Genomic DNA, 19,203 nt, shown 5'->3' with positions numbered 1-19,203 from the left:
CACCCAGGATCCAAGACTGAGAACCCTGGGCCGTTGAAGCAGAGGGCATGAACTTAACTGCTCCGCCACCAGGCCGGCCCCCAGGATAGATAATATTTTTTTAAAATAAAAATTAATCCAAAATATCCATGATGAAAAAAAGTATCCAAATTTCAGTAAAGAGTATCTGAAATGGCCGAGTTTAGGGAGAGGAGAGTGAGGCCAAGGGCACGGTGGGATCTGGTCTATACCTAACATTTGGATGTTTTGTTCATTGTGGGTTTTCAGCTCAGGCCCTTTCTATACAGGTGAGGAAACTGAGTCTGCCTCTGTTTCAGCACCTGTCGATGTGGCACAAGTGCTTTCCTCCGAGGTGTGCAAAGAACCTGCCTGGCCAAGCAGGTACTCAGTGAACGTTGGCTCTCTTTCCTTTCCTTTTCCTGACTTCCCTCCTTGTTTGTCCACTTTTCTTTCCTTCCTCAAAGCGGCTTAAGTTCCCACCCATGTGAGCTCCCTCCTCCTTTGGCATCCTACCTGTGCAGTGACCCCCGTGTCTAATGGTGAGGCCCTCGGCAATCTCATCTCCTGGGCCAGGAGACAGACTGAGTTTTTTGGGCTCCCTGTGCTGGGGGCGGGTGCTCACGGGCCTCACCCTAGCCCCATCCCCTTCCCTTCTCCAAAGACTTAAGAAATTCCTTACCCCTTGCCCTCCCACCTGCCTCCCTCCCCAGCTCATGCATCCTGGTTGAACTGCAGGGAAGGGGAGCCCCCAACGCCCCTGACTGTCCTCAGAGGCTGGGGGAGGGGTCAGGGAGGAGGGTGTGTGCAGTGGGGCAGGGGAGGAGTCAGGGCCCTTGTAGACATTAAGTGATATTCATGTTGTGACAATCCAACGCTGCCTCCTTTCCAAACTGAGAAGCCGGGACACCTGTAGTCTGCCTTTCACCACTTTGAATGATGTGATTCCTTCCAGAAACAGGGGGCAGGGGTGCAGATGCAGAATGGCCCTGCTTTCTGGCTTAGTTCACGGGTAGGTGGTGGCAGGGGCCTGGGGGCCTACCGTGCTCAGGCACTGGGTGAGAGGAAACATGCTGGACGCCGTGACCCACCAGGACCCCTCTGCCCTTCTGCACATGGACCTGACCCCTTGCAGGAGAGTCACCTGGCCTTGTCCATCTCCCAGACTGCTGACTGCTCCCCGGACCCAGGGGCTGCCTTTGGGAAGGGTCTTCCCCACCGCTGAGGAGCCCGCAGGAGCCGTGGGCCTGAGCATCCCCTCCCTGGCCAGCAGCTCCGCTCGGGCTGAGCAGAGAGGAAGGAGCCTGGGCTCTCTTCCCGGGAAATGTGGGAAGATTAATTAGGTAAGCCTGCAAAGGGTTTGGAAGTGAGAAGTGCGGCCCTTTTCTCTCCAGGTCCCTTCCCTGGAGATGAGACGCTTCAGTGGGGTGAAGAGAACTCCTGGGACTCAGCCCTGGGACGAGGCTGTCCCTCCCTCTTTGCCTTGCCCTCCTCTGTCCCCGGACCCAGGGTGTTTCCTGCCCTCTGCCTCCTCCCCCGGCAAATCAATTTCAGCAGGGAAAGAAACAAGGCCATTACAGTTAACACCGCTCCGCCTGGAGTTGCTTGGCCTCCGCTATTCATCATTCCTAATTAATTAAAAAGTAATTACTTATGGATCTGACTTTCATTATTTACACCCCCCAGGCTGTGAGGATATTACTTTCCTCAGTGCCCGTGGTATCCTAAGCTGCTCTGGTGCCAGAAATTGCAGCGCCAAGCGTGGTGAGGGCTGATCACATGCGGGCATCCTAGTCGGGGGGATCCGAGTCCCCATCACAGGCCACGTGGCCTTGGGAATCTGCAGCCCCTTCTGAGAGCCCAGGAGGGGACTCTGAGCACCGGGAGCTGCCCTGGTCTGCTCGACCTGGCAGGTTAACCTTTTCAGGATTGGAATAACTTCCAAACCCTGCTGCTCAATGTGTGGTCACGGATCAGCAGCATCAGCATCACCTGATTGCTTATTAGAAATGCAGACCCTCAGCGCCCACCCCATACCTGCTGAATCAGAATCTGTATTTTAGCAACATCCCCAGGGCCTTTGGTGCATGTTCAAGTGTGAGAAGCACTGTCCCACTGGACACGGAGCAAAGCTTGTCTGTGCCAACTCACCCGGGCGCTGCACGCACTGAGCAGGTTGTATGTTACACACCATCCCACGTGGGGCCTGTGACTTCTGGTCCCTGCCTCCAACCGCCCAGCTAGGCTGGTGGGTGTGATCAGTGTGCCAAGGCTCTCTGTCCCCCAGCCCAGGGTCCTCGGTGTGCTAATTCCTGCCTGTCCACCTCAGGAGGGTGTTGTCAGGATTAATCAGGATAATGTATATGAAGGTGCTTTGGAAACTGTAAGAGGTGCTTCAGATGGCATCCTAATAAATTTTCACCCGGCCCATCACTTTCACCCATCACCCAAAATTTCACTGGCCCATCACCCAGCTTCCCAGGCTGCTCCCCACAGTTTGTCCCTTTCGATTGCTTTCCTGCCCTCAAAATGTATTTGTTCAGAGTCTGAGTGCCTGTCTGAGTGCATGAAACCTGATGAATGAACCCAGGCTAAGTACTCGTGGGTACGGGGGTGATGTTTCTCTTCTCCTGGTTCCATAACAAACTTGTAACATAAAAGGACATTTGGCACACAGGCTTTCTCTCCTCTAAGGTTTAGGAAGTGTGCAAACTTGGACAAGCGATTTCTCTGGCGTCAGTTTCCTCAGCTGTCAGCGGGGATGTTCCCACTCTTGGAGTGGCTGTGAACCATCTGTGAGCTCATCAGCACGCGTCACTCAGTTCATTGCAGTTATTATTAATGATCGCTGCCTCAGTCTGGGGCTCAGCCCTTGCGTCTCCATGAACTGACCGGCGCACGCCTGGGTCTGGGCAGATGTCTGGGGAAGATGAGACTGTTTTCCACATTTGTGGCTAGGGCTGTCAGGGCAGAAATGGGGACCTTGAGGACCCAGCCATGAAGGCTATTCTGGGGAAGTCTAGAGTGCCATGAAGAGAAGCAGGACTGAGGACTCCTGAGTAATGGGCTTGGGGTTCAAGATGGTGGCCAGACATTCCATCCTGGTCCCTTGGTGACATCTGCCACTCGGGTGCTTGGGAGGATGGGGTCAAGTGTGCGGTGGGTGGGAAGTTCTGATCGTGGCAGCCACCCTCCCTGAGAAGGAACTCTGGGTGTGTTCAGGAGGGCAGTCCTGCCGGACTTGTGCAGTGACACGGGCCACACCGGGTGGGTGGCAGCCACAGCTGCTCTGTTCCTTTCTCCCATGTCCGGTGAATCTGTCTTGATGTTCAACTGTGTGTAAGAGATGATCAGAACAGGGAAGAGAGGGTGGGATGGGAAGGGAGGATGGGAGGGGGCTGGAAAGGAGAAAGTGGAAGGAGACAGGGTGGAGATGATGAAGGGGGGAGTAGGAGAGAGGAAGGGAAAGACTGTCACACTACAGGCGACCCTCGCAGTTCAGGCTGTGCACCCTTAGATGGGGCTCCTTACTCGGAGGAGGGAATCAACCTCTGGAAAGCTGAGTCTGCAAATCTAGAATAGGGAGACGCAATGACAGCCACGCTGGCAGGGCCTCTGGTCTTTCGTTAACTGCCTCTCCAAACTGCAATGAAATTTTACAGCCATCCCTGGCACGGACGAGCCACACCTGCGGTCACCACAGCCGCTGGCACCCCAGTTCTGTAGGTGGAGCCCATCTCCCCTCCCCACACCTCCTAATGTCTTCGTTTCTTTTCCCAATAGCCCATGATAGGATAATGTATTGCAATATTAATTGACACATTGTTTCGTTGCAGTAGAGGAACCAGACTGTCCAGAACGATTTGGTTTGGCTCCCTGTGGTTTCTGCTCCCCTTTCCAGGGTCAATTTTTCTGCTTGCTTGTTTGGGGGCACTTGTAGGGCGGAACACGAAGCTGTGAAGACTACCCTCTCTTCCCCTGGTCCTCGGGAAAGCCTTGGCTCACCGAGGAGTTGGTGCTGGGTGGCCCAGTGTGGAAGAGCCTTTGCTGAGACAGAGGTAGAAACAGCAAAAGGAGGGAGATTGTTCAAGGGCTGGAAGGAGGAGAAGCGGGGCTCCTTGAGTTCTGCTCCCTTGAGGTGCCCTGGGGGTGGGGGATGTGGGGAGTGGGGGGCTGGGCACCAGGGCTCCCTGCCTCGGCAGAGCCCAAGCCTGAACCTGGCACAGGTGCTGGGGAGCTGCTGGACTTAAGAGACCAGTGCTGACTGCAGACTCCCCAGAGGTTTTGCTTGGTAGGAACTGCCGGTTCCTTCATGCGATCCTGGAGAAAGAGGCTGCCCGGCTGGAGCCCTGACACTGAACAAGACTGAGTCTCTTGCCACCCCCATGGGGATCGGACGGAGACTTAGAAGAGTCCGACTAAAGAAGATAAAGTCATGCACCATTTCTTGCGCCCTCAAGATGAAGATTGCCAATGTATTCCACGGCGCAGCACTGGAAGGAGGAGACAAGATGACTTCTCGAAACGAACAGCTCTGCTCCCCCGGGTCTCTCAACTGCCAGCTCCATCTGCTTCCATCTTGCCCAGTTAATGGACATGATGAAGAGAAGTGACCGAAGTGGTGGCAGTTTCTGGCCTTGGTTAAAAGTGTTTAGCACACATGGGCCTGGAGGAGCTTACCCCGAGACACACTCTGCAGTCGTACTGAGCCCCCTGGAGATCCTTTTCTGGGACGGCCATTCCCATATGGCTCTGTATGTCCGCATAAGCGTGTTCTCGGTGGTTTCCACCAAACCGCCGTGATTCAGGCAGTGAACACGGGCTGGGGAGACCTAGGGGTCAGGGTCATGCGAGGCACGTTCCAACAGCTGTTCTAAACCACGCAGGGTCTAGCATCCAACCCCCATGCTTCTCGGGTACCACCTGAGTGCCCGCTCCAAGGGTCGCTGGGAACTCCTGAGGGCTCCCGCACGTTTCCAAATCGGGTCGTCTCTGCCCGGTATCAAGCTTGATCACCGCTCTGCTCCTTTGGTCACCTTCTAACAGCCTTCCCCAGGCTGCTGCCCACCTCCTTTCCCCCGCAGTTTGCCCCAAATACAACACAAGCACACTGTGTGTGCCAGAGCTGGCTTCCACCAGTCCATAAGCATTGACTGTTAGCTTCTGGAATTTCCTGAACTTGGTAGCTTTTAATCAGCCACGGTGGGAATATTTACACCATGGAAATGGGCAAACACTCAGCTAGCCCACCTCCCTTTCCAGAGAGCTGGTTGTTAAACATTTAGCAGCACACCACTGGGTACCCCCCTCCCCCGTAGTTATCCATAGATTGGACTTCTTCCCTGAAGGCTTCAGGCGGGCAGAGGGAATTACAGTCCAGAAAGAAAACACAGGTGACTGGCTTACTCCCAGGGTCCATGGGGTCCCCAACCTTGGCCTGGTTTCAGGCCTGGCTTCCCACTCACCTTCCTGGGAGTGCCGAGCACATTTCCCTTCCACAGAGCCCAGGCCCCCAGTCCTCTGAAGCGTTCTTGCAAGGGGAAATTTTATTTTCACTTTAAAGCAATCCCAACTTCAGAGGCCGTTTGCATTGATATGCAGAGATTCACCCTCCTGCATCTCAAACTTGCTAGCTCCTCCCTGTCTTCATTCTCACTCCGGAAGTGGGCTCCAGCTTTGCAAAACCATGAGGCCCGTTAAGAGGGTAACCCCCCAAGCAAGGGGTCAGCCTGCCTTCGTTGGGAGGTTCAAGTTTGTGTCTTGAGATGATAAGAGAAATTGCAACTTTAGGAAGCTTTGAAAACAAGACTTCTTTGTGGCTATGTATACATGTGCCCACGTGCGTGTGTGTGCATGTGTGTGTATCAAGTGACAGTGCTGAATTTTCCCTGAGCCCTGTGCTCCTGGAAAACAGCAAAGATTAAAGGAATCCCCTCACCCTTTTGTTCTGGAAAACGGCTTACTGCGGGGACCATCCTTCCCCCATAGGACTTAGAAAAGACTCAGAGATTTGTGATAAGGCCAGACACGGCACCCTCTAAATTCTTCTTTGCCTCATAAATAATTAGTTGAACTGCTTGTCCCCATTGATCAATCGCAAAAAAACACTTCTTAGCCAACCTTTGGTTCAGCTCCTCCCCTTCCTCCAGGCCCCTGAACTTTGGCCTGTGTCCGCTGGAGCCTGTGCCGCAGCCCCTCCTGAGAGCTGCTGGCCTGGGGGTAAAACCTTCTTCTGATCATTGTCGAGCCCACCAGGCCGCCTCTCACCCACTTCCTCACGCCTGGCTCCTTGCAGCCTCCTTTATTCCTCTCCCTGCAAGAAAGCTCCGTTTGCCTTACTGTGGAGGTGCCTGCAGACCTTAGGGCCAAGCAGCGTCTATTGCCACACCCCCTGCCCTCCTACCCTGGCAGGAATCATCCTTGGGAAGAAAGGCGCTCCTTACTGAGTCCAAATTGGTTTTCATTTGGTGCCAGCCTCTGCTAGGGCACCTGGTAGGCGGAGAGGACCTGACAGGCTCTGGCAATAAGCCCGGTCTCGTGGGGGAGACAGGGCTTGGGCAAAATCAGACACAGATCCAGTCAGGAGAGCTGAGGACAGGGGAGGGGGTGGGCAGAAGGGGAGGTAGGTTAAGGCTTTGTATGTCGGGAGGAAAGGAAGATCTGGGGGCGGGAGTGATCTGCGGGCACAGAGGTGGATGCGGCCCATCCCTGTCCTCTCAGGAACCTCATGAAGGAAATGAGAAACATGTGCCTGCAATCCTACAGCGCCTGCCTCTGCTGGGAGGGAAATAGTTTCTCTATCAACTTAGGTCCATTGATCAGGGGCCTGGGAATTGACTGACAATAGGCAGATTAACAGGAAAAAGGCAAGATTTATTTCACATGTGTGTGGCAGTACTCTCTAAGAGTTGCTCTCCAAACAGCCAGGAGTTTATATACCAGCCCAACTGGGTGGAGAGCTTAGGGCTTCAGCAGGAAAGTATGGGAAGTGCTGACAAGGCTCGTGTCGTCCACTGAGTGTTTGTGTCCCCCCGTATTCATATCCTGAAGCCTTAGTCCCCAGGGTGATGGTATTTGGAGAGAAGGCCTTTGGGAGGTCAACAGGGTTAGAAGAGGTCACGAGGATGGGGCCCTCATGATGGATTAGTGCCCTTGGAAGGAGAGACACCAGAGAGCTTGCTCTCTCTCTGCCGCGTGGAGACACATTGAGAAGGCAGCCGTCTGCAAGCCAGGAAGAGAGCTCGCACCGGAACCCGCCCAGACTGGCACCTTGATCTTGGGCTTCCAGTCTTCAGAACTGTGAGAAAATCGACCTCTGTCGTCTAAGCCCCCAGGGTACGGTATTTCGTTATGGCAGCCCGAGCTGACGGAGACAGCTCATTTACATGAGGTCGTGGAATGTCGTGGCGTTAAAGATCCGTGGTCTCCTTGTCCGGAGATGCCCCTCAGAGAGGGGTTGCTGGCCGCTGGGTCCTTGGGGAGCTCTGCTCAGTCAGATAGAGACAGCTCAGAAAACGCTTCCCGCTGCATCTGCTGTATCTCAGACGTCTTCAGTTTAGAGCCAGCTGGCAGCCATTCTGATGGGGTGTGGGTCTCTAATTCTGTATGTTTCCTGTCTTGTTCCAGTGTGGAGAAGAGGCCAGGAGGGGTGCAGGAAGGGGCGCTGGGGCACTAGAGAAACCTGCAGAGGGGGCCAGACTTGGGCTTGGCCCTTAGGAAGAGAGGGGTCCCCTCACATCGGCAGAGTGTCTCTCAAAAGCCTTTCACGGGCCTCGTCTCAGCTGGTTCCCATCGGGGGTTCGCAGGGGGTGGGGAGGCTGTGGTGAGGTCTCGAAGAACTCTCAGTGTCAGGCAGAGGAATTTGGGGTAGGGAGTTTTCAAACTTTCTTTTTCAAACTTTCTGTGGATTTATAAATTTCTACAATGAACAAGCATCACATTTATAATCATAAAAGGAGATTTTTTTTTTTTTTTCCAAAAGAGACAAAGAGGGGAATAGCATGAACAAAGCACAGAAATAGAACTGGGGAGGAGAGGTGCAGAGACGATGTCAAGACAATTCAGAGGCTAGAAGCTTCAATAGCCGCGGGGGGTGGGGGGGGAGGTTGGGTGGAATCAGACAGTGAGGGCCCAAAATTACCTGCATTGAAAGAATGTTTATCTCTGCAGGCACTGAGAAGTCAGGTGGCCCGAGAGGAAGCCGATGTCTTGGAGGGTACAGTGGAGAAATGGAGGGCAGCGGAAAGTTCTTTGCACAAATCATTGAGGTACTACCATCCGTATGTTGGATTCCTAGCCGTCAAGAGCTTAATTAACACTGCAGCTTCTCACTGCCTGGCGGTGCACACACAGGCCTGTAATTTGTAGTGGTTTGACTTTGCTCAGGGGAGAAACTGAGGCAGGGGAGCGAGGAGCCCCTCGGCTGGGGCGGCAGCTGCTCCTTACTCAGCGCTGGCGCCTTGGTCCAGCTCTGCCCGGCTCCCTGCCCCTTCCACCAGGACTCAGAGGGAAAGCCTCTATTTCCTGCGCAAAGTGGCCTCCAAGTGAGAGATCAAACTTTAGAGAGAGCTGAAAAAGCAATTAACTTCACTCAAAGTGAAAGATATTGTTTTGTGCCACTAGACGATTTTTTTCCCCCAGAAAAATTACACCCTCAAAATCAACATTTGATTTAGTCTTTGTTCGTTTTAAGAATGATGTGAGGCTATGAACAGGCAACCTGGGACTTTATAAAGAAAATATGATGCAGCTGAAATAATTTTAAGGCTGGATGTAGCTTTGCATTCGCCTTCTGAAAGCCTGCACCAATTTACACTCCCCCAGCAGTGTAGAAGGAGGGCCCAGCTCTTCCTAGCCTCAGCAACATGGAGAACTATAATTTAAAAAACATTCATTTGATGGTGAAACATGGCTTTGTTGTATATTTCTTTGTTTACAGAGAAGCTGAATATTTTTTCCTATGGTTCTTAGCCTCTTGCATTTCTTTCTTGTTTTTCATACTAGGATTTTATGTCCATCTTTTCCCTCATTGCTTGGTATGAGCTCTTTACATATTATAGTTAATGTCCCTCGGTCATATACGGGGGTCCTTGTTTTCCACATTCCTCTGATTCTGAGTCCCTGAAGTTGTAAGTTTGCCTAAGAAAACAAAATTTGCCATAACACACAAAAAAATCCATTCGTGGGCTGCCCTCTTAGAAACTCTGCTCCTCCTCCCATATCCCTCACACTTAACACAAGCGCATTTTTCCGCCCCTTCCTCATCCGATTTGTGGGTTGGTCTGTTCCTGTTAGCCATATGTTATAAACATTCTTGAGCAGAATGCAAAACAATTTCAAATTTTGCCAAAGATGCAAAATTTCCTGAGGTTGATCAAAGTGATTACGGAGAATTATTTGAATCACATGCAAGGATACTGGCAAGTGAGAATATAGCAGAATTCAGCCAGTTGACAATTACAGAAGAAAAAAATCTAGCAGGCTGATGAAATGACAGGCACTTCAAAAGAAAGAGATTTGAATTTTAGAGGATTAAGACAGGCCATTGGGAAAATTGATGACGCCTTCAAATATTTTTTTGCAAAAATGTCCTCTTTATGATTGTGCTGTGAAAGTCAAACGAGAAATCAAGGATGCTGTATCGAGCTGTGAGACGATCTTGTCAGAAAAATTATGCCCCCCAATCAACATTTGATTTATTCTTTGTTCATTCAAAGAATTAAAAAAGAGTTACATTCACAGCCTGCGTTTGTTAAATGCAAGCTAAAACAAATTGTTTCATAATTTGTAGTTTCTCTTTAAATGTAAAGTCACAAACATTTATTTCTTTCCATCTTTTAAATGGAATCACTTTGTCGCCTTTTTGTCCTAATCCCAGTTTTCCTTGAATAACGAAGAACTTCAATATCACACTTTGGTTTCTTTTGTATCAAGGACGTCTGCTTCCCTCTATCCCCAGTTTAAGGCGCTGCAGGGTGCCCCGGTCCAGTCTCAAAGTCCCGGGGCACGGGTCTTCCCTCAGTTAATCTCCCTGGTGCCCTGTGGCCTCCTTAGGGCACTCATAGGACCAGGAACGTAAAAGCGTCTTTCCTAGAGGCCTGTTTGATGTGTGAAGGCTCAGAGCACTGGCCGTGCAGGCTCCCATTGGTACAATGGCTGGGCACCTGTTGGACAAGGCTCTGAGGCAGAAGAACTGCCTGTTCCTCCTCACGCACAGGCTTGTGGGCCCCAGCCCCTGGATGCACGGGTGGTACCCACGCCGTAGTTCTGGGCTGGGACTGCACGTGGCACCATGTGTCAGGATGCGCTCACGTGTCCTAGCGTCGCATGGTACCTCTTTCTCTCCTTGGGGCTCTGCTCTCTCAATTCTTGACCCTAGAAGCTGTTTCTCCCCTCTGCCCACATCCTGATGGCTGTCTCAGATCCTCTCCCTCTGCCCTCTGCCAAGTACGGCTGCCGTAAATTCCTCCATGCCCTCGGATAGGGTGTTAGCTTTAGCATCTTAAAGAAATGGGGCAAGAATTAAATTGAATCTTTAGCAGGCATTATGCTACATTTTCAATATGCTTATAATGCTTTATGACACCGAGATGTTTAATAGTTCTGTAGTTAAAACCTTTGGTCTTTTTTCTTCTTAACTTTCCATTGCATTTAAGCTTTGAGAGTCTTTTAAAAATTTATTCTACTTTGATTTTTTTCTCCCTTTAGTTTTCAATACATCTAGACCATATTTCTGTAGACAAGGTGATGGGCGCTGTATCGGTCACTCATGGCCACAGTAGAGTTGCGCAGAAACAACCACACGACCTCCATGGGATACACAGGAGCATCCATTCTGGTCTCATTTATCCTCTGCAAGTTGGCTGGGGCCCAGCTGAGCCCGGAACCAGGCTGCGGCTGGAATCAGGTCTGTTCCATGAGTTTTGCATCCTCCTCAGAGCAGTAAGCCACCAGGTACATTCTTTCCTGGGGGTGGCACGGGCCTGGGGGTGGGCTGGTCACGCGGGCTCATTTCAAGCCTGTGCTCGCTTTGCATTTGCTCATATCCTACTGGCCAAAGCCGAGTCAATGGGCAAGCCTGAAATCAAGGGGTGGGGCGGGACCCTCTGCCCACCTCGAAGCCATGGCAAAGGTGTGGATGTGTCACACTGCCACAGGGACATGAAGGACCAAGGCTGAAGCTCAGCCGGCCCCACCAGCCAATTTTCCCAGCATCGTCTTGAATAAGCCACTCTTGTTCTTTAAATTATGAGCCTGTGGAAGCAAGGCGAAGGAGCAACTCTCCGATGCTCGTGGAACCCTGTTATCAGAGACCCGGCAGGCTGGATAGGGACAGCCGAAGCGGAGTGACTCAGCTGCTGGAGCTCTGGGCCCTACTGGGCAATTCTCCATCCAAACAGGAGGGAAGACAGCAGCTCTGGGGCACCGTGCTCCTGGGTCCTTCGGGCAGTAACAGGTCATCCCAGGCCACCGATCGGCTGGGTGTGATTGCATGGGATGTGTGTGCACGGGCACACAGACACGCATGCGCAATTATGTAGACATGAGACTACGACCCTCTCCAAGGCTGGTAATGATGAGATGAGGAACAAAGGCAGCCAAGCTTTTTGCACGCTCCTTAAGCTCTAGGTGCTGTGTGAGCTCGAACATGGGGAGGAGTCGTGGGGGAGGCCGAGCATTGATTACTTTCCACGAAGAGGCCATCGTCCTAACCTTTTCCTTCTCTGTATGATGATCAGCTGCTCCTCTCCTCTCCGCTCTGCCATTTAATAAGGACAGGATAGGCAAGAGAAGATGCTGTAAGATCCAATTAACTCAGGCTTCAAAAGGCCCGGTCTCCATGTGGTGCCAGCTCCCGCCGCCCCCAACAACAGGCAGGCCTGGCTGCAGCTTCCTGGAGGCAGGGGTGCTGGGGGGAGGGCTGCTGTGAGCATCCAGATTCCCCAGGCAAAAAGGCCTGAGGTCAAGGTTTCTCCCTCCTCCTCTTGGCAGTCCAGGGGAGTGGGAAGGGATGGGGGTGTGCAGTGTGTTGTATGGGGCCTCAGGATGCCCAGCCTCCCACGCCCCCGCTGAGTGCCCACCCCTCCCCTCCTCTCTGTTTCGACCAAACTGTCTTCTCTCTGTAAGTCACCACATGTACCCCCGGCCTCAGAGGGAGGCAGCTCTGAGATTTGCAGAATCGGTCCCAGGCCCTGTGCTGGCAGCCAAATCCCGTCTTGGGTGAGGTGGGAGGAGGGTGCTTAGCTGCAGGCAGATGTTTCTGTTCTCGAGTGGAGACGGGGGACGTGGGGGCTCAGTGTGTGCAGATGGGTGGGAACGGAGAGGGAGCCCGGGGGCTGTGAGCGGGATTGGGGCAGATGGTGTGAGTCGAATGCAATTTTGGAGGCAGACAATTTTGATGAAGCACGGCATAAACCTTCCGCGGTGCATGAGCGTTTCTGGTGTTTTCTGATGCCTCCCACCCGTCCAGGCTGTCCCTCCCCGCCTTCAGCAATGGTTCCTTCTGGAACCCAAGCCCTGCTTCAGCCCGGCCTGCGTGCCCCTCCTCACACCCAGGTCTCATGGTTCCTAGATCTCCTCCACCTCTCAGAGCTTCCTCTACCCCTGCCACCCTCCTCTGGGGTGGCTTCCCTTTGGAGCTCCCCCATCGTCATCAGAATGTTCCCACCTCAACCATCTTCCCGTGAACTCCCCTCACTCCTTCTGCTGACTTCTCCTCTCCGCCTGTGGAAGTTTAAAACACGCCCACAGGTTCTTTGACACTCCAGCCACCGGGAGGATGGGGCTGATCTCCTTTTAAATCTGGGATGCTTGTGACTGTTTTCCCCAGTAGAGGATGGCAGAAGGAACACTAGGTCAGAAAAAGCCAAACAATTTCTGCATGGGTCCCTTGGGACCCTCGCCTTTGGAGCCCTGAACCACCATCTAAGAAGTTCTACTACCAGGATGCGAGAAAGCTCGGGTCACATGGGGAGGCAGGGTGCTGTGCTCCTGTGGAGCCCGGCTGAGGGCCCTGCTGACAGTCAGCATCACCCACCAGACTGGTGAGGAATAACCTCCAGGTGACTCCGACTCCAGCAGGTGAGTGTCCCCGGCCATTGAGTGTGCCCAACTGAAGCACCACATCACAGAGCAGAGGCAAGCCATGCCTGCCGTGCCCTGTGCAACTGCCCGTAGAATCTCTGAGCATGATAAGGTGGTTGACTTCAGCTGCTAAGTTTTGCAATGGTTTGTCATGCAGCGATAGCAAGTGGGACGGTTAGTAACTGCCGTTCTTACTGAATCACGTCCTTCATCTCTGCGTCTCTCCAAGGCTGGCACAGAGATAACCTTTAGTGTCTTGGACCATTCCCTGTGGTTGTAGGGTACAGGAGAGGGTGGAAGGGCAGGTTGGAGAGGGGGCTTGTCCTGGACACTCTTCCCAAGGTCCTGATTATCAGGGAAGTTCAGGGACAATGTTGCTTCCCCAGTGGGCAGCAAGGACTCCTATCGCTGCCTGTGCCCAGGACATCCACGCTCACAGCGTAGGCTGGGGGAGCATCGCTCTCTGCTGTCAGCAAGGATTCCCAAGACTTCAGAAAGTTGTCCAAGTGGCCCTGATGACAGCTATGGCCAGAGGAGGAAGCTGGCTCTGCCAAAAGCTTGAATTCCTTGTTCCAGGTGAGGACGTATTCGTTCTCTCTGGACCAAAATAGAGAGATGCCCATCCGGATGCTCTCTTGTCCCAGCCAGGCACACCTCTCTTGTGGTGCTCCGAAGCTTCCCTGGCTCTTGCTTGACAAGGGAGAGAGGGAAAAGGTTCTCTTCTCCTTTTTCCAGCCAGCCATCCATTTCTTCTCTCATTTGGGTTCATTATCCAGTAATGAAAACCAGTTCATTCTCAATCCGCGACCGTGTCCTCTAAATAATAGTGGCTGGAGAAGTCTCCAGTCTCACTCTCTACCCAACTCGCTCATTTTACTTCTCAGTCCCAGCTCATTAGCCCCAACAATAATTCTGAGTCCATCTCTCCCTTGCTTCTCCCTCCCACCCTGCCCGGGCCCTGCTCCCAGGGGAGAGGGCTAGTGAGGAGAGCTTGGCCAGGAACCCCAGTCAGCCCTGTTGTCAGTAGCACAAAGTGGGGCCAAGCTGTTCATTTATTCATTCATGCATTCATCCATTCATTCAACAAATATTTATTGAATGCTTAGAGCAGGCCAGTACAGTTCTAGTGGCTGGGGCCAAGCAAGACCTTGGAAAGTCAGATGACAAAATAAGACAAAAGAAAAGCCATAAAAGAAATAGAGCCACCTCTTCTAATACAGAGGAAAGTTGGGGATGGGTGCAAAGACCAGTTACTAGGTTCCTGTAACGTGTGTAATCTGTAATCCTTGTTACAAGACAGATATCACCAGCCCATCACCCTTTTCTTTTTTTTCCAATTGATTTTGGAAAAGGATCAGGGTTTGGGGTAAAATGCAGTTTGTAGGTGAGTGTAAAGGTACATACCCAGCACATGTATTTCCCCCAGCCTCTCACTGTCTTAGTTATCTCATGCTGCTTACCAAATTACCCCCAAATGCAGTGGCTTAAAACAACAAGCGTTTATTATCTCACAGTTTATTCTGTGAGTCGGGAATCCAGGAGCAGCTCGACTAGACGGTGGTGGCTCAGGGTCTTTCTGAGGTTGTGGTCGAGATGTCGAGATGTCAGCTGGTGCTGTGGTCATCTGAAGCCTGCCTGAGGCTCCGCATCCAGGACCGTTCACTCCAGTGGTGGTTGTTGGAGGCCTCAGGTCCTTGCTGGCTGCTTGTAGGAAGCCTCGGTTCCTCTCCACGGGGGCCTCTCCATGGAGCTGCTCACGACATGGCAACCGGCCTCCCCAATCCACTGTTTCTCATAACCTAATCTCAGAAGTGACATACCATCACTTCTACCACATTCTCTTGGTCACAGAGACCATTTCTGGAACAACGTGGGAGGAGACTACACTCAGATGTGAATACGAGGACGGGGGTCAGTGGGGTCATCCTGCAGGCTGGCTACCACAGTCACCTTTTCCTACTTCAAACCTCATCTAATACTTCATCCTTGGTCTATTCATTCAGTAAATATTTACTGAGCATGTGCTATGTGTCGGCAGTGTTTCAGCCTCTAGCGATTCATCAGTGACCAAAACAGACCCAAACAACTGATTGGGTCTGTGCTTATCCGTAAGGCTGGATAAATGGCCACTTCAGCATAAGGGGATGCCTGGGGCCAGTCTCGGAATGTGCGCCTGACTTTGCGTGCGCATGTGCATGTGTGTGGCCTCTTTCAAGAGTGTGGAATATTCTCCTTCCTCTTTCACAGTCATGCCTCTGTAATGCTTAAATGTTCTGCTATAGTTGAAATCATTTCTGGAGCTCCCTTTTGGAATTACCTTGGAGAAGAAGCCCAGGAAGTTTCTTTCAAACATTCGCGAAGGTATCAAAGCTGCTGCTTTGGGGCCAGAATTTTTTGTGGGGAGTGTCAGTGAATCACTATTTGGAACCTGTGTTGGTGCAAACTAACTTGGAATTCTACCAAGAGTAAGCACCCCTACCTTCACACACACACACACACACCCGCAGACACACAGCTAAAGTTATGGCTATTAGGCTCTGACACTTTTCTCATGGACTGACTCTAAAGTCAGTTTCAAAGGTAAATTTCAAAATAACACGTTTTGAATAATAGCTACATCCCTGCAATAAAGGTTCAGCCTCCCAGAGGGACAGTTTGAATGAGATGCCCTCATTTTGATGGAGGAGTTCTGGAATGTTCTTTCCAAAAACTTTTGTCACTTCTTGCCTAAAGCTTATGATTTGCACTGTTGGAGATTATGAGTCTCTCTCTGGCTTTTCTGTCTTTCTTTCCTGTTTTTTCAGTGTTGCATCTGGGTTTTCATGGGTTTTGTCGGGAGGGATGTTTTTCATGTTAGGCGTAAGGACCAGCGGTCCACAGGTTGTCATCACCACTTTCCTGGACGCATTGGAAGCTCTGGCTCGGATCTGCTTGGAGGCCAGCAGTCCTGGCTTTCCTTCTGGCCCCAGAAGGCAGGTGTCCTTGATGGCCCTCTCACCACTATCTTTTTGGGAGAAGACGGCGGAAACACACAGATGTGTCTGACTCTGTCTTCGGCACCTTGCCAGCACCCTCTCCCCTCCTCCTTTTTTCTATCACGTCACTGAAGGGCGTTTTCATAGTTTGGTAAACAATCGTTGCATTTGATCTGCGTTCAGTCCGCCCCCTCTTCCTGCCAGTACAAATAATTGGGCAACATGAACACTGTCATCGGTGATCGCTTGCAAGCTCCCTTCCGTCAAGTGTGCGTTAGTTATTTTTTCAAAAAAGGGAAAGAAACTCTGGAAGATATCAGAGTGGGTTATGTTTCTTTCTTCTGTCTGTAGAATTTCGGGAGATTTGATAAAAAGTTCTGACAGCTGGCAAGCCAAGACTGCTTTTAAGTGAGGGCTAATAAATATCCTCTCAGATCAAGAGCGAATTCAGGGCCGGTGTCTAAGGAAAGGGCTGCCCCCTCCCCATGTGTGGTTCTCGTGCCACGTGCAAAGCGGAGCTCAGCTGAGCACACTGGAGCGGCGTTGAAACAGATCCAATACTTCACCATCTGGCCCTGATTGTAAACATGTGTACACAAAGTGAGTGTCACTTCAGCTAATTCACGAGGGCCAGGCTGCTCTGGTGGCGGCTGCAGCTGTCCCCGGGGTAGGGGGCAGAGTGGCGGCCCCCGAGGACAGCAGGACATACAGTTGGGCGGCCTTTCTTCCCTCGGGGTCTGTGGACCGGCCAGAGGGAGGCTAGACAGCCAGGCTTCAGAGGCTGGCCTGGGCACCACGTGTCTTCATTTCCTTAGGGCTGATGGTGGCCTTCCATCTAGCTTTCTGGCCATATTGCTCTGTATTTAATCCTTTTCCTTTCGGATTGTAAATATCCTCAAGGCAGGCTGTGCTGCTCTCCTGCTTCTCCCGGTTGAGGGACTTGCACTTGAGATGTTATCATTGAATTAAGATAAATCCCTAGCAATAACTTCTTCTTTGTGTCTATTTGAAGCCTTCCTGCTCTTCCTTGCATAGATTTCCGCTATTTCCGCCTTTGCTGGGCAGAGCGAAGGGCTGAATCCTCATCCCTCCGGGTGGAGGAGGCTCTGAATGAGTTCTCTTGTCTCTTGAGCAAAGAGCAGCGAGATCTCGGGTAAGTTCTCATAATGTCCCCGGGCCTCACTTTCATCATCTTTCAAAGGAGATCATTATCCCCACGCCTTTCCATAGGCCCTCCCTGGCCTCCCAGCCCCAGCTGCCCCCCCGTGGAGATGGGAGCGATGGTACAGAGAAGTAAGTGCGGTGCAGTGCCGGGCCCAATTAAGAGTGATGGCCATCATGGCGGACGCACTCGAAAGTCACCACGGGCCAGTCTCCTCTGCAGCTCAGGCTTGTTCTTCCTGCACCCCCTGCAGCCTTTCTTGGAAGGTTTTGATGAGCTCTCACCGCGTAGGTGTAGTCATGGCTTTGTTCCAGGAAACAAAGACTTGCTCCGAGGAGGAAGCTGCCCAAGAGGCCAGGTCCGCAGGGGTGGGCGGGCAGCTGCTCTCCCTCGTCCGGGGGCATTCAATCTGGTTCAGAAGGGCGGTTCCTCTGCCCTGCTCACCACCCCCCAACTTTGCCCAAATGAGCGAGTGACACTTCTCCTGGAGTCCCCCCTCCCATGCTCCTCAAAAACACAACAGATTAAATTTTCCACACATGTGGGGGAAAAAAGTATACTTTTTCCAAATAGCCCCAGGGACACGAAATGGAGAAAGCTAATTATCTCTTGTATTTTCTTCCAGTGGGGCGAGCTCAGCAGTGGGGACACGAGAGCAGAAATCGGCAGGGCCAGGAGCAGCCCTAAGACAGCGCCATAGGGTGCAGGGAGGCTGCACCGTGGGCACTTTGGGAAATGGGGGGCAAGGGGCGGCCACGGGGAGCCTGTGCTTCCCGTCCCCAGAGCTGGCATCCTGAGCATGTTGGCAGGCCCCCACTGTCACCAGGGTGTCCTACAGGTGCGGCTCTGCCGAGGTCAATTCCACAACAGCACTGCCCCCGGTGAGCTCATGCCACAGGAGGCCACTGAAATGTGGCTGCTCCGGAGACAAGGCCCTTCCTTCTTCCCAGGGCCCAACCTGCAGGGCAGGCAAGAGGTGAGGGCAGTGGGGAGAGGCTCCAAGGGGACAAAGTCGTGATTCCCGGAGAAAGGGGCGAGTGTAGGGGATCTGGCAACCCAACAACCCACCCTGGAGAATCAAAATGAGACAATTCCACTGCGTGACACCCTCCCCGTAACAGACGCCTAATTAAAGCTGGACGGAAACAGGCAAGAAAACCACTTAATCTAGATGATATTTGCCTTGCTAATTTAGGGGTGTGTGTGTGTGTGTGTGTGTGTGTGTGTTTTCCTGTTGAGTGAGTGTTTATGAAATCTTAATTAGGTTGTGCGTATTGGAACAGAGATGGAAATACGTCTTTTTTTTTCCTGTAATGGTCTCACTTCCCCAGGGGACATTAAAGCCCCATACACAATATTCTCTGAGCAGGGGAAGTAGTAATGGCCTCTGACGACGGGCTCCGGGAGGGGAGGAGAAGTGTCTCTCTGATTCAATCACAGATAGATGCCTGATAGCTTACTTTTTTTTTAAAAAAATCAAAACCTCAAATTGGACTCAACGCAGCTATTTATAACCTGTCAGGAGAAGCCGACATTTCAACATTAATCTCATATTGAATGAATTTTTAACGACCTCTAATGTGACAGTTAAGCAGGGGCAGAAGGCAGGCACCAGGCCGTGCACACAGTGGGCACTCAAGGATTCGTGGAAATGGATGGAAGGGAACAGTGGGCAGTGCGTCAGGGGAGACCTCTGGCCCTGTCTCTGCCCACCCGGCTGAGTCCGTCTCCTGCACGAAGGCAGGCAGACGCCCAGGATGCAAAGAACTGATAGAGCCACAGAGCCGCATCTCATCAACTCGGTCTTTCTTGGGATAGAGGCCAGGCCACTTGTGGTTTGTGTGACCTTTCCTGAAACTCTCTACGGGCCCCCAGCACCTGCAGCTTGTGACCAAGTTTGAGATCTTCTGCAGAGGAAGACTTGAGGGATAAAGTCCTCATGATACGGGACCGGCGTTGCTCACCAACCCTCACCTTTCATGAGCC

General features: G+C 52.0%; 1 long non-coding RNA gene across 2 annotated transcripts; it reads left to right on the top strand.

Moving 5' to 3' along the window:
• The first annotated feature begins 6,648 nt into the window (after nucleotides 1-6,648).
• LOC124247387 (uncharacterized) lies at nucleotides 6,649-18,304 on the top strand. Of its 2 annotated transcripts, XR_006890713.1 has the most exons (4): nucleotides 6,649-7,332; nucleotides 8,167-8,264; nucleotides 10,705-17,208; nucleotides 17,843-18,304. It is a non-coding gene; the product is annotated as an uncharacterized LOC124247387 (long non-coding RNA). The 2 variants fall into 2 exon arrangements; XR_006890712.1 differs by having other exon boundaries at nucleotides 10,705-18,304.
• Nucleotides 18,305-19,203: the final 899 nt, after the last annotated feature.

Source organism: Equus quagga, chromosome 11 (genome assembly GCF_021613505.1).
Source record: "Equus quagga isolate Etosha38 chromosome 11, UCLA_HA_Equagga_1.0, whole genome shotgun sequence".
In the NCBI taxonomy this organism is placed as follows: Eukaryota; Metazoa; Chordata; class Mammalia; order Perissodactyla; family Equidae; genus Equus; species Equus quagga.
This window is presented reverse-complemented; position numbering and strand designations above follow the sequence as displayed.